This window comes from Leptonychotes weddellii, chromosome 5 (assembly GCF_054177405.1).
Source record: "Leptonychotes weddellii isolate Sample4059 chromosome 5, ASM5417740v2, whole genome shotgun sequence".
Classification (NCBI taxonomy): Eukaryota; Metazoa; Chordata; class Mammalia; order Carnivora; family Phocidae; genus Leptonychotes; species Leptonychotes weddellii.
The window spans coordinates 96,507,441-96,523,587 of record NC_138373.1 but is presented as its reverse complement, the minus strand read 5'-3'; the positions used below and the strand labels follow the sequence as shown (position 1 = coordinate 96,523,587).

Sequence of the window (16,147 nt, the reverse complement as noted above, 5' to 3'; positions counted from 1 at the left end):
TGGGTTGTGATAACAATGTAATAAGTTCAATTTACATAAACCAGGAAAGAAAATGAATCTTATAACTTAGTGATTCTATTACATGTAGATGTCATGTAAGTAGTTCAGCTGAGTTTTTCACTTCTGTGCTTGTAACACAGCCCTTATAATTCTGCCTGGAGTACCTTAGTCCCAGTACATAAACATAGGGAAGATATTTACATTTCTTCGCAGAAAAGACTACATATTTGCTACACCACTTACTTCCATTTCTCCACCTCCCCAGGTGAAGGGGGAAGAGAGGCCCTGAAAACCTGCTGATATTGGTTATTAGGGTGTGTAAATAAGGATTTGTCAAGAGGTCACTGATTTCTCTTTCCTACCTGCCAGACTAACCAAACCAGTGAATTCTTCTCCTTCGAATGCATTCTTTGGGCTGCATGGACTTTGAAGAGTCACTGAATATTAATCTGTTTGGCTCTTTTTTCTGGCAAAGGAGGCTTTCTGAGCTCAACTCCAGAAGAAACCTTCTCTTCTTGCCTTCTGGCAGTCTGTAAATAGGTTAAATCAACTCATACATTTTTTAAAAGTCAATGTTCAATTGATAGACTGAGATTTTGATTTTCAGAGCCTCAGTGGAACATATACTGATTTTTCAATTTTAAAAAAGGTACTTTTGTTTTGCATTCTAAAAAAATTTTTTTAAATACAGTTCACATGTAACTTCAGTTATGCTACTTTAGCTCTTGGCTACATTGCTTTAATGAGAAATAAAGTTTAAGAGCCTCACTGAAGCAGAGAGTTAATTTTTAAATAGGATGAAAAAGAGTACAGTAATCTGAGCATATACATAGATTCTGTATACATAAATAATTATAAATAACATAAAACCAAGTACTCTTTCCATGACTAAAGAAAATGTATTCATGCAAAATCTTCAAAATTATTGACCCTTTTCCTTCCCTGTCTATAGCCCAGCATCACATCTACTCCTTTCCTTCCAGTGCATATTTTCTCTGTTCTCTGGGTTATGGATGTCAATCTCTTCCAACAGAGGCAACTACATCTTCAACCTGATTAAGTATTAATAGAGCCTTGCCTCCAAGCTGGGCAGAGAATTCAGAGAGTGTGAGCCACAGTGGCTCAGGTTAGGTCATGATAGGCATCACTGGGGCTGGACCAGAAAATTCAGTGATGAAATATTGTTAGGTGCACAATTAACCATCCCCCCATGGACTTTTCAATCTAAAACCATTATAGCCCTTGGGCCAAAGGGGCCAGAGGTGATGCTTATCCCCTCTCCTCATTGGGGAGAAAAAGACAAAAGAAACGACAACTCAAGGAGAAAGAGATGTAAAGCTCACTTTGCCCTTCTTGCCTACATTCTGAGAGGCTCTAAGAGCATTTTTCCACATTGGGATGTGCTTTTTTGCCCTAAGTCAGCTGCCCAATTTCATGAGTTGGCTTGAAATTCTTTCCCCACCCTCAATACCCCACCCCCATTTCATCTGGTTTCTCCTTTGCTTTCCCTAAGTCTCAGTCTTGATGTCACTTTCTCTAAAAAGCCTTCCTGATTTTCCAAAGCTAGACTAGGTACCCTACCCAGTGCTCCCAAAGCCCTTCTCCCACTGTTTTTTCAGCTGTCTGCCTGGAGTATCCCTGAGGACTGAGACCTGGGCTGGTATTGGGAGGAGAGAGCAGAGGAAGAGCACATGATATACAGTTGCTGAGTGAATAAGTCACAATTCTACCTCCCCATTTTCTCCACCCCCCACCCCCCGTTCTCTGATCATCTATTCCTTGTCTTTTCCAACTACCTTCATGATAGCAAAGATAAGAGAGTTGTAGAGAGGGGCACCTGGGTGGCTCAGTCAGTTAAGCATCCGCTTTTGGCTCAGGTCATGATCTCAGAGTCCTGGGATGGAGCCTTGCATTGAGCTCCCTGCTCAGTGTGGCATCTGTTTCTCCTTCTCCCTCTGCCCTTCCTCTCTGCTCATGTGCTCTCTCTCTCTTTTTTTTTTTTAAAGATTTTATTTATTTATTTATTTGACAGCAAGAGAGGGAATACAAGCAGGGGGAATGGGAGAGGGAGAAGCAGGCTTCCCGCGGAGCAGGGAGCCCGATGCGGGGCTCGATCCCAGGATCCTGGGATCATGACCTGAGCCGAAGGCAGACGCTTAACGACTGAGCCACCCAGGCTCCCCTGCTCTCTCTCTCTTAAATAAATAAAATCTTTTTAAAAAGAGAGAGAGAAAGAGAGAATTGTACATAGAAAACACTATATTTGGCTTCAGGAGCCTTAGAAGTCCTACCTCCCTTATGGTACTATCTGTGCTAACTTGGACTCAGTTTCCCCTTCAGTATCTTTCAGATTTCTTGTGAAGATAAAAACATAACACACTAAAAAACAGCTTGTAAGCTTTAAATTGTCATTAAAATGTAAAATACTGTTTGAAGTCTTATTTTCCCATACCCACCAGTTGAATATAACAGCTGGTATGGTTGGATAAAAGTTATCTCTAAAATCTTTTATAGCTGTAACATTCATCCTACTGAATGTATTGGTCAAAAACATAGGAACAGATGGAAGAGAACATGAGTTGGTGCCACAAATATCTGGATATCTGAAATCCAGTTCAGGAATCAAGAATGCGGCTCACCTCCACTGGGCCCAAGGCCATGTTCCTTGGCCCTATACTGAAAGCCTTCTGGATGCTAAACCTGCCTGTTAGCCAGCCTTATCCCATTATTTTTCCCCCACATAAACACCTTGCCTTCTCTGGCCCACACTTATTGCTCCTGTGGCCCTCCACGCAGACTGCTCTTCCCCTTACCTTTATCAATATCATTAATCCCCAGTACACATGTTCCTTTGTAATAAGCTTCTTCCACTAAGTCACACATGAAGCCCATTCATTGTGGAGAGTCTATTCATATAATCATTCAATTATTCCATAAGCATTTACTGGCCTCTTACTATGTGCAAAGCACTACTCTGGATGTGGTGAGGAATACCAAAATGAATGACACCTACTCCTTCCTCAGAGGAGCTTACACCCAAGCAGGGAAGACACAGACTAAATGAACTGTTATCTGATGTTGGAGGAAGAAAGAAGGACAAAAGCACTCTAAAGAGGTTCAGTCAATGCATGATGGCAGCATGAGGGAAGGAGTGATAGTTTCTAATCAGGGCAACCAGGGAAGGCTTCACAGAGCACATTTATTTGAGCTAGGCCTCAAAGAAGAGAAGCAAACAGAGATTAAATTATTCTGGGAAAAGGGAAAATATGAGTAAAGGAACAGAGCCCATTTGGAGAACTATGAGTGGTCTGCATAGGGCAGGTTGAGGGATGCAATAGGACTTTAACCTGGAAAAGTTAAATTGAAGTCAAACAGAAGTATCTTATGGCCATGAGATATATATGTCGTTTTATTCAGATGAGGTAAACATAGCCCTAAAGTAAGCTGAAGGGATAGTAAATGAGCATCCAATGAGTATATAGGGAGCAACTTTAGTTGGGACTGTGCCAGGGGCTGGAAATAGAGCAGGAAACATGGAAGAGGCTCTACCCTTAAGGAGGCTGACTGACTGATAAACAGGTAATTCCCAGACAGTGCAGAGGTGGAAATACAGAGTGCTAGCCAGTAGAGAGGTTAGTGGGACAGGAGAGGTATGGTCCACATATTATGCCCCATGAGAGAAGAGTTGGTGCTTGTTCACCCTCTGTCTCTAGTGATAGGAAAGGGTCTGGTTCATAGTAGATATGTGGTAAATATGTTGACTGAACACAAAGTGAATATGAAGTTCCACCTAATATCAAATCATAAGAATAAATAGAGATAGCCTGCTGAGGTATTGCAAGAAGGTAGCCTATCTAAAACTTTCAGAAATATGGATTAAGAGTGACTTTTTCATCCCAAGTTTTTTAATTTTCTATTTATCCACACAAATTTACCCTTGTAGTTTGCTAAACCTCCACTGTTGCCGATGGGTCCTAGCACAGGACTTGATACAAAGTAGGTACTCAATAAAAATGTATTCGATGAATAGGTTGGGTAGGTGGATTAATGAATGGATAGATGAGTGGATGGATGAAGGACTGAGTGAACTATTCATATACAAGAAGCTAGATATATTGAAGAATCTCTACATAATGTTACCTCATTACACATATTTTTCTGGTCCATTGAGATGACTGAGGAAAAGTCAACAAAATTTAAACACTATTTAAAAAAAAAAGATATGTAAATGTTAATAATGTAGACTCTTGTCCAATAATTACTGCTCTCATCAAGAGAAAAGAGCAAAAATGCAAATTCTATAACTAAAATACAACCTAATATATCATAAAGGAAGAGGGTTAAATAATTTAAGCACCATTAGGGAAGAATACCCTGCTAAAAATTAACTACGGAAACCATGTGAGGAATTTTTTTCTTTAAATATATACTTCTTTATTAAAAACATCACATATTCTCAAAGATATTAGTCTTATCCTCATGGCTCAACATTTCAAATGCAAAACTTAACTGTTATCAATATAAAGCATCTGCTTTCCACATATGCCAATTTTTTCAGAAGCTCTTCAAATAACTCTTCCTATTTTAATGGAAAAGTGTCTAAAATGTCAAATCTGAGCTTGCCACATGTTCAGGAAGGCCAGCTTAGAAAGGCCAGCAGTCAATGAATTTGCATGACATTCAATTACACCTCTAAAAAGTCCTGGATTTCAATGATAATAATTATATTCATAATAATATATGCCATGTATTGACCTCTACGATATTTTACTCTAAGCTACCCACACAACAAACATTAGTTCTAATATTCTTGATTTGTAGTGCAATCACAGTTGGCACTAAAAATACTTCCTCAGGCCTTCCAAACTAACCATGGCCCATATATACCAAAAATTACGGTGCAAATTGGGAGTAAACTGGAGAGCATTACAGACTGTTTCAAAAGTCTCCAAATCTGCATTTGCTTTCATCCAGAAATTATAAAAATTTTAGGACCTTAACCTACAAAAATAATTAAGGATAAGTTCAAAATTTTCCTAAAAGGAAAAGTTTTTCCAGAGTTTTTATAGTAGCAAAATATCGAAAACAATTTTAAATGTCCAACTACATCCATGGGAAATTATGCTATGTAAAAAAGAGTTATGGGTGTTAATATCATAGTCATGGTTTACAGGTAAGTAGGAAAAGTATGTTCTAAAATTTTAGGTCAAAGAGTCCAAATGTGTGCATGCCTATACGTGTACACATGGACAAGGGGGACCTATAAAGACATACTCCAGGGTATTAACAGTGGCTCTTCTAGGTGGTAGGACTGTGAAGGACTCCTAGTTCTTCCTGTTCACTTACCTGCATTTTCCATAATGAGCAACTGTTTTTTTTTTTAAAGATTTTATTTATTTATTTGACAGAGAGAGACACAGCAGAAAGAGGGAACACAAGCAGGGGCAGAGGGAGAAGCAGGCTTCCCGCTGAGCAGGGAGCCCGATGCGGGGCTTGATCCCAGGACACTGGGATCATGACTTGAGCCCAAGGCAGATGCTTAACCAACTGAGCCACCCAGGCGCTCCCAGCTTTACTTTTTTAAACCTAAGCTTAACATTTAAACAATTGTCAAAAGTTACTAAGATGCCAATATTCATGCACAACTAGAAAACATCCTCAATTTATATCAAATGAGAAACATATTACCATTAATGCATTAATATCTCTCAATATTAAATACCAGAAAAAAATTGAAATTATTTTTGGAGAATATTCATTTTGGCACTGTTAACTTCACAGCAGGCTGACTACTTGGCTCATGTTTCAAACACAATGGAAAAGCAGGTCCACACTGGTGTTAGCATACAAGAGTCAGGTCACTTTGGATAACATTTAATAAAAAAGCAAAGTGCATACAGAGATTTACAACAATTTTAAAAACAAAAAAAACTAGCTCTATTATGGGGTTCAACCATAAACTCAAAAGTCTATGATAAATAGGGCTTCGATGAGCTGTGTATAAATAATACTGCAGTTACAGTTATACTGAAAGTTGAGTTATTTGAAATCTTCAAAAAAAATAAATAAATAAAAACGTTCCTGCTAATCCTCAAATGGGCTGGATATAGTCAGCGTTTCTGTTACATATGCGGGTTTAATCATTTGTTGTCCAATCATAGCAGCTGCTCCTTACCATTTATTATAAGGACTTTAACTGACGGTCTTCTTCAACTTCTACTCTTTCTGGACCATCCTCGACAATTCCCTTTCTAGTGATTTTTCTGCCATTAACAATTTTAGTAGAAGGTGATATAGATTTGAAGTTACACATCCCACTACCACCAAAGGCCATGTAAGAAAATGAAATGAGGCCCCCATGACCCGGTGAACCAAAGGAAGTAAATCGATTTCTGTATCAATGAAGAAAATCCTCCTCCGAAAGATGGAAACCCACTGAAGGCAGAGAAAAACAACCCGTGCCTCAGCACCTGCTTCTGCAAGAACCCCTTTGATTGCCCCCCAAAAAGTCCTCAAATGGGTCTTTGAAGAAGCCGAATGAAAACGGGTCCTTTCCACTTGCACCAAAAACTGCCCTGAAGACGTGGTCTGGGTTGCGGAAGGTGAAGCCAAACTCAAAGGGACTGTCAAAATGACCCACCTCCACCTCCACCTCCATTTAATCCTTCTTTGACATATTTATCATAGATATCCCGTTTTTTAGCATCTGATTACACCTCATACGCGTCAGCTACTTGTCTGGGTTTTCTCTCCACTTCTTGTTTATTCTCAGGATGCCACTTCAGTGCCAGTTTCTGATATGCCTTTTTAACATGCTCCACTGAGGCATCTCGCTGCCCGCGTAGAACTTCAGAGTGATCCAGCCGGTTTAACAGGCTGTGGACTGAGTCCGAGGACAGAGCCGTGGGGGGCAAATGCCGCTGGGGGGCAGGGGCTGCAGGGAGTTTGGGCACAGGGAGAAGGAGGGGTGGGGAGAAGACTAGGAACCTCGAGTGGGGGGAGGGGAGGGCTCGGAGGCGCGGCCGACTTGTCCCCTCGGCTTCCGCACGGGGGCGCTAGCGGCGGTGGCGGCGGCTTCTCAGGCTCTCCATTCCCTCCCTTCTCCGACAAACAAGCAGAAAAGTTGTAACTTTCTTATCCATCCCATTCCAAAGAAATAGATGTTTCTCCAATGAACCCACATATAGCTCCATTTATAGGAACAAACTTTTCAAGTAAAAACTTTTGTACACGTGTATTCCATCATCTTTTTTAGTTTGCTGGGTCATGTTTTCCAGAAAATGAAGAATATTGGAAGAAGTCCCAGAAAGACTGGGGCAGGGCCACTATACGTCATGAATTTTCACGTAGAATTCTACTTTCAAATAGTTTTATTTTCAGCTTTTTAGTTCGGAAAATGTTATTTTCTGAGGGGTGTAACTAAGATCTCCAAACAACACCACAATGGGAGATGCATCTTTAATCTGTTTGCAGGTAGGACAATTAACCTCACTGTTAAAAAATATAAGTATAGGGGCGCCTGGGTGGCTCAGTAGTTAAGCGTCTGCCTTGGGCTCAGATCATGATCCCAGGCTCCTGGGATCGAGCCCCACATCGGGCTCCCTGCTCCGCGGGAAGCCTGCTTCTCCTCTCCCACTCCCCCTGCTTGTGTGCTTCTCCCTCTCCCACTCCCCCTGCTTGTGTTCCCTCTCTCGCTGTGTCTCTCTCTGTCAAATAAATAAAAATAAAATATTATAAAACATATATATAAATATATATTATAAAATATATAAATATATATATAATATATAAAATTATATAAAAGTCAAACCACTTACCTAAGGCTGGGATGAAAATTATACCCACATAAAATTTTACTCTGTAAAAGAATTGAAATAACAGAAGTGTGGGGGGAAAGGTCAGTATGAGTGTATAGGAATTTTTTGTAGCATGGCAGCCTCTGAGTCCTACAAAATTGGGTTCATAACTCTTGGCCATTTTCTAGCTGTGTCAGCTTGGGCTAGGTACTTAACCCCTGAAAAGCTTCAACATCCTCATCAGTAAAAAGGGCTATAAATTAACCTACCCGGCAAGGCCCTCAGGAGGATTAAATGAGATAATCCATGTACAACACTTCACAGTGTGCCTGACACATAGGAAGCACTCCATAAACACATGTCATCATCATTTCTGAGACATGGCAATCTGTTCTATAGGCTGCTTGTTATGAATATGTACCCAATGGAGATCATAAGACACCACAAAGATGGCAACTCCTTTGAATTGCATAATGATTTTCAGTGGCAAATCAAGTGCTAATCTGCCCTCTATATACCACAGTCTGACCTTGAAAGTGTTTTCCAGACTCTGGTGAAAGTCATAGGAGCTCAGGTCTGCAGTCACAAAAGGAATGTGGCTCTTAAAAGCTTACGACAGACCACAGATATGGGGCAGTTAACTTATCAAGAGGAAATGGGCTCTGGTTTTCTTTGCAGGCCTCAGATCCAGGAGCTGCAAAGTTGAGTCACCAGCTTGCTATCTGACCCCAGGCCAGCCACTTAACCTCTCCCTGACCCCATTTCCTTACTTAAAATCAACTCTCTGCTCATGTTCCGGTCAAGTCATTATCTCCACCCACAAAAATTGGATGTGACTAAGGTGTCCTGAAGATTTTGAAAATTAATTATTCAGTGACTTGGGTTTACAAAATAGAACTGTGAAAGGTTGGGAAATGAATAAGTCCAGCTCTGCTTTTTGGTGTTTGGGTATTATTTTAAGAGTTCTCTTCCTGGAACAAAATCACCAACCCAGACAATAAGCTTTGTCTGACACTGTGACCCTAGTTGCTGATGAAGTTTTCTTGTGTTGGTATTTCTGGGAGTGACAGAATGGAAGAGAACAGGAGCCCCTTTGTCAGAAGGTAGTCAAGAGGGAAATAAATTTTCGTTATTTAAAGAGAATTTAGGACAAGTGAGGCAGTGTCATTTGTTAAAGAACTAGACCAGCAGCTTGGATTATTAGGTTTTACACTCAGCCTCTGTCTCTCTACTTAACCTAGGACAATTTAAACAACTATGGATAACCACAGGAGTAGTGCCTGAACTAAGAAGCTCTCCCAACTACCAATTTACACAAAATAAATGTACATCCACACCCCTCAGTACTCACTGAAACAAATGCCTCACCTTGCTGGGGTCTACTGTGAACACCTTGAATACAAAGGTATATTGTGTCTGTTTTTTTTGTCCTCGCTCACACAATGACTAGCTCCAGAAATATTGCTGACAAAAGCAGTGATGAGGAAGTGTCTAAAGTGTCAAATCTAAAAGTAACTGAAGTTTACTCTCTTTGTCAGAGTTTTTTAAACATCAACCATATTCCAAAAAAAATGTCTGAAATATTCTACACCTTTTCCTGCTTTCTTGCTGACTTGACGTCAGCCATATCACCATTAATTGACTTCCTGGCCTGCAATAATTTTTTCTGTTTCCTTACTTGCTAACAGAAGCAGCCCTTCCTGCTTCTAATTTGGTCCTTTTAAGCTACTGAGAAATCAAATTAACAAGGCGTATCAGTTCAAGTTAGGTTCAGCTGTGAGTAACAGAAACCCAACTGTAGTAGCTTAAATGCAAGAGGCATATTTGCTTGTGTAAAGAAGTGTAGAGGGAAGCAGGGCGCCTGGGTGGCTCAGTCCGGTAGGCATCTGACTCTTGATTTAGGCTCAGGTCATGATCTCAGGGTAGTGAGATTGAGCCCCATCTCGGGCTCCACACTGAGCGTGGAGCCTGCTTAAGATTCTCTCTTTCTCGGGCCCCTGGGTGGCTCAGTTGGTTGGGCGACTGCCTTCGGCTCAGGTCATGATCCTGGAGTCCCGGGATCGAGTCCCGCATCGGGCTCCCTGCTCAGCGGGGAGCCTGCTTCTCCCTCTGACCCTCCTCCCTCTCATGCTCTCTGTCTCTCATTCTCTCTCGCAAATAAATAAATAAAATCTTTAAAAAAAAAAAAAAAGATTCTCTCTTTCTCTCTCCCCCCGCCCCCCTTCCCTGCTTGCTCACACTCTGTCAATCTCTCTCTCTCTCTCTCAAAAAAAAAAAAAAAAGAAGTGTAGATGTAAGCAATCCAGGTAGGAGGACTCCAGACCACCTTCTGAGGCCTTCTGTCTTTACTCTGTTCTATGTGACTTGTCATAGTCTAGGAAAGCTTTTGGAGCTCTAACCATTACAGCTCTCTTGCAAGCAGCAGAAAGAAGGAAGGAATTAATAACAAAAAGGTACAACTCTCCTCTTTTTACTGAACTGTTCTGAAAGTCCTACCAACATTTTTATGACATTTTATGCACCAAAACTTAGCCACACTGACTCCACCTAGCTAAAAGGGAAGCACGATTCTCCAAACCAGTATATTACATATAGATTCAAAGGCTCTAAAGGCTGTTTGTTTACTTTATTATTTCCCTGTTCTCAAGATGTAAAGATTGCTAGAAATCTTGCCTTTTGATAGGCAGCAATTGTCCTGAATTATCAGGAATGGAGCATTACATGTAGGGTGTTATCACTGCTCCAGTGCTGGGTGACATCTGGAAAGCAGACAAGATGTCATCTTCTTTGTAAATTCTAAGGCCATGTTTTACAATCTCTTAAAATCCATGCCTTCCTTTAAAAACATAAAAATCATATGCCTTCTTTTATTGTTATTTGAAAAAATTAAATGAGATATTATGATTCAAACTTTGCAAACACGCACATACACCAGTGGAGATTCTGAATTCACACCCGCCATGCTACCACCACCTGCTTTGAGACTCACTGTTCCAAGGCAATGTCAAGCAAAGATAGACACAAAGTGTTGGTAGATGGTCTCACAAGGGGCTTGGGTTGAAGGCAGTCATGTCTCTGGATCCAGGTCTGATTATTTGGCCTGCTGATTTATTGGCCACCAAATTGGAGAGGTAAACTGGAGATCTGATCCAAATTAACTGTAGTACTTTATGGACTAAAACAGAGACATGAAGGCTAATGAGACCACTAAGTAGAAAATGCACTTCAACCAAATGCAAGGAGATGTCATATTTAATGGAGAAGAGGATTGTGAGAAAGCATATTTAGAGCTTCCAAGTACATGGAGATGGCTTCTTGCATTTTGGGGACCCAGTAACTCATTGAATGAATGAATGAATGAATGAATGGGCATCATACGCTGGTAGGCACGGACCAGGAGATGAGGAGAGTGGGATGGTCAGACGAAAGGAACATCAAATAGTTTGGTGGTTTCCAACCAGTAAACAGAAGATCCCAGAGGGGGCTAGTCACTACTGCAAATGTCTTCAATCCCTTATGTGCAATAGCAATAAGCACCTTTCTGTAGATTGAAAAAGAAACGTATAATCACCTTGGTGATGGGGTGGTACAGTGTGTCAGAATATACCCTAGAGTCCACAAAGCTACTACAAGGAGATTTCACGAAAGAAAATCTTCTCAATCTCCCAAATGCTCAGAATCTGGTAGGGAAAGGACAGCTTCAGGTTTCTAGCTCTGTGGAGCATCTCCTTTGTATAATGCTTTCTGAAGGTTTCCACCAAAGTAGCCCTTGAAGACTGAGAGGAGAGTTTACCAGAGCCTGAAAGGTTTTCTAGCACATCCCAAAGAAGTGCCCAGCATGAAGCTTGGAACTTCTTTGAAGTTGTCCCTTAAATATGCATGTAAATTGTATTCTATCCAATAGATAGTATTTGTTTTCATTTTCTAACTTTCGCTGACATTAAATCATGATTGCCATATTCTCCATCTTATACATAACTCATTACACATAGCTCATTTTAAAAACTGAAAATCTGACCTGCAAATAACCCAGGGGGCTACTGTGCTTAACCTTGCCTGAATGTTTTCGTCTGCCACTTAGATAATTTTTAATAGGGTTAAAAAATGCTCAGCCCTTGGGTATTTCTAAATTATATTCTGCCATCACATTTAGCTGGGTCTCCCCTCACTTCACCAGCTGAGGATGGAGATAGGGAAGATTGTAAGCTGTCAGATGATAGTAATCACCCACACAAAGGGAATGGAGAAAGGGATTTTATGGACTAGCATTTCTGAAAGATCACTGACACGAAACCAGAACTATGTTTTTCAAACACAAGTAATGTAGGAACTTCTTTCAGAGGAAAATTACCCATAATTTTAAGTGCAGACCTAACCATTTTGACTTAAATGGCCTCTATCAGAAAGCTACCAAATGTAAATAATAATAGCATAAAACTTGGTAGTATTTCTGTGTATGTTCTTACACAACTACATAACCAAAACAAAATTACATATTAAATAAAGGCAGAACCAACAAATTAACAGTTTTAATTTTATGTAACCTACAATGTTGTATAGAAAATAAATCTTTTAGTGTGAATAAGATTGTTTATTACATTTGATTTTTTTTTAAAGATTTTATTTATTTGAGAGAGAGAATGAGAGAGAGAGAGCACATGAGAGGGGGGAGGGTCAGAGGGAGAAGCAGACCCCCTGCTGAGCAAGGAGCCCAATATGGGACTCGATCCCGGGACTTCAGGATCATGACCTGAGCCGAAGGCAGTCGCTTAACCAACTGAGCCACCCAGGCGCCTCTACATTTGATTTTTTTATGTAATAAAAACGAGCACAGAAGTTGCAGAATATTAGTTATAAATTAGTCATCCAGATGACCAAGAAATGCTTAAAATTTAATTATCATCAAAGTGAATGAAAAATGTATTTTTAAAGAATTCTGCATTCTTTTTTTTTTTTTCAAAGATTTTATTTATTTGACACAGAGAGAGACAGTGAGAGCAGGAACACAAGCAGGGGGAGTGGGAGAGGGAGAAGCAGGCTTCCTGCCAAGCAGGGAGCCCGATGTGGGACTCGATCCCAGGACCCTGGGATCATGACCTGAGCCGAAGGCAGACGCTTAACGACTGAGCCACCCAGGCGCCCTGCATTCTTTTTTTAAAAAAGATTTTATTTATTTGACAGAGAGAGAGCACAAGCAGAGGGAGAAGGAAGAGGGAGAGGGAGAAGCAGGCTCCCCACTGAGCAGGGAGCCCAATGTGGGGCTCGATCCCAGGACCCCAGGATCATAACCTGAGCCAAAGGCAGATGCTTACCCAACTGAGCCACCCAGGCACCTGAATGGAAAATATTTTAATTATCGTAGAAAATATCCAGCCTTCTAAGAGTACATCCATACACTAGCACTCCTCCATTACAGGTTTAGATGCATTCATTTAGTGGAAAGAATAAAGAGATATAAATATAATGAGAGTTCTTAGCATGCTGCATTGTTCTATCTGTTTCTGTGCCTGTCTCCAGCACTAAAGAGAGTGTTTCAAAAAGAAATGCACAGTCTGGCTCATTAGCATCTTCCTAAGTCCTAGTACAGTGCCTGACACATAGAAGGCCCTAAAAATATATTTATTGAGTGAATGAATACATTTCCTAGAATTCTACAGAAGGGTTTCAATCTAGGTGCTGATCAACAGAGTAAGGAAAAACTGTCCTAAAAGTCAATGGAAGGTGTGTAGTGATAAAACTTTGGATATCATTAATAGACTTATCTCTCCCTGGGAGGATGATCACAGCAGCTGATGGGATGTAGAGGTCTGGGAAATGACTAGAGTTAATCGTGTTGCCAAAAGCTTTGGAGGAAATTGTGGTTCCTGAAGCCTGAGGCTAGAAGCCTGTGGTTCCTGAAGCCTGAGGTGATGAGATTGGTTTATATTTTACTTTCTTAGAAAGCTCTTTCTAGAACCCAAGGAGATAAATAGGTATATCTGCTAAATAATTTTCAATTTATGTCAATGTTAAACTCAAAAGGGAGGTGGAACCAGTCATTTAAACCCATCTTTAGGGGCACCTGGGTGGCTCAGTTGTTAAATCATCTGCCTTCAGCTCAAGTCATGATCCCAGGATGCTGGGATCAAGCCCCTCATTGGGCTCCCTGCTCCGCGGGGAGCCTGCTTCTCCCTCTTGTGTTCCCTCTCTCTGTATGTCTCTCTCTGTCAAATAAATGAATAAAATTTTTAAAAATAAATAAATCCATCTTTAAGTAGTAATAACAGAATTGTGAAATATGATGATGATCACATGATACTAATTTCATTTTCCTGCCACTTGAAGAGAAGCTGGGAAAGGCATTCATTAACCAGGATAGCCAAATTTCTTTTCTTTCTTTCTTTTTTTTGGGGGGGAGGGGAGGAGGTGGATTAAATTTCTTGAACATAAAAATAGTCTTTTATTTTCTAGGTATGAATTATAAAAGAAAGTAAGTGAAATGATAAAAAAAAATCTTCTTTTAAATAAGGCAGAAGATAAGTTTTGGTGTGCACAAAAAAAAAATCAGAATTCAATGTGTAATTTCCAATCTTTTCCCCCACTCCTAGGAAGATAAACAGAAATATTTTCTCTCTGCAAAGGCCTAACAACTGATAACACTACTTGTTTTACCCATCCTAAGGGACAGGTGTGACAAGAGAGAAGGATCATATGATCTGGTAAGAATGGAGGAAATTACATAAAAACACTTTCTCTGTGTAATTTAAGATACAAAGGAAAATTTGTTTTATTTTTTTTTCCCCCCCTGGAAAATTTGTTTTAACTAGAAGCTTTCATATTGAGAGTTTATAACTTAAATATTACTTTCTCTTCATGTTTACTTGTTCAAACTCCCTTTTTTAATCTTAAAATATAACCTAATTTCAATGGTATGTTTTTGAAGTGGAAATTCATAGCCCTAGAATGGAATCTATAAACGTGTTTTTTTAATTCATTAGTTAACATATAGTGTATTATTAGTTTCAGAGGTAGAATTTAGTGATTCATTAGTTGCATATAATACCCAGTGCTCATTACATCAAGTGCCCTCCTAATGCCCATCACCCAGTTACCCCATCCCCCCACCCCCCTCTCCTCCAGCAACCCTGAGTTTGTTTCCTGGAGTTCAGCATCTCTTATGGTTTGCCTCCCTCTCAATTTTCATCTTATTTTATTTTTCCTTCCCTTCCCCTATGTTCATCTGTTTTGTTTCTTAAATTTCACATATGAGTGAAATCATATGGTATTTGTCTTTCTCTGACTGACTTATTTGCCTTAGTATAATATATTCTAGTTCCATCCATGTCATTGCAAATGGCAAGATTTCATTATTTTTGATGGCTGAGTAATATTCCACTATAGATCACCTTTTCTTTATCCATTCATCTGTCGAGGGACATCTAGGCTCTTTCCATAGTTTGGCTGTTGTGAACATTGCTGCTATAAACATTGCAGTGCATGTGCCCCTTTGAATCACTATGTTTTTATCCTTTGGATGAATACCTAGTAGTGCAATTGCTGAGTCAGAGGGTAGCTCTATTTTTCACTCTTTGGGGAACCTCCATACTGTTTCCCAGAGTGGCTGCACCAGCTTGCATTCCCACCAACAGTGTAAGAAGGTTCCCCTTTCTCCACATCCTCACCAACATCTGTTGTTTCCTGAGTTGTTACTTTTAGCCATTCTGACAGGTGTGAAGTGGTATCTCCATTTGTATTTCCCTGATGCCAAGTGATGTTGAGCATTTTTTCATGTGTCTGTTGGCCATTTGTATGTCTTCTTTGGAGAAGTGTCTATTCATGTCTTCTGCCCATTTCTTGACTGGATTATTTGTTTTTTGGGTGTTGAGTTTGATAAGTTCTTTATAGATTTTGGATACTATAAACATAATGTTTTTGCTGGGTTGCTACTTGATCAATCAAAAGTTGTTTGGGGTCCTTATCACGTGACTAACATGTTCTTATATATATTCCTTCATTCTGAAATTTTTACTTTTAACATTTTTTAAATTTTTTTTAATTTTCTTATTGTTATGTTAATCACCATACATTACATCATTAGTTTTTGATGTAGTGTTCCATGATTCATCATTTGTGTATATCACCCAGTGCTTCATGCAGAACGTGCCCTCTTTAATACCCATCACCAGGCTAACCCATCCTCCCACCCCCCTCCCCTCTAGAACCCTCAGTTTGTTTTTCAGAGTCCATCGTCTCTCATGGTTCATCTCCCCCTCCGATTCCCCCCCCTTCATTCCTCCCCTCCTGCTATCTTCTTCTTTTTTTTTTCCTTAACATATATTGCATTATTTGTTTCAGAGGTACAGACCTGAGAT

The 16,147-nt window shown here is 40.0% G+C and overlaps 1 pseudogene; it reads right to left on the bottom strand.

Annotated features, from left to right (window-relative positions):
- Positions 1-6,181: 6,181 nt before the first annotated feature.
- On the bottom strand, positions 6,182-7,268 carry LOC102743991 (dnaJ homolog subfamily B member 6 pseudogene; annotated as a pseudogene).
- Positions 7,269-16,147: the final 8,879 nt, after the last annotated feature.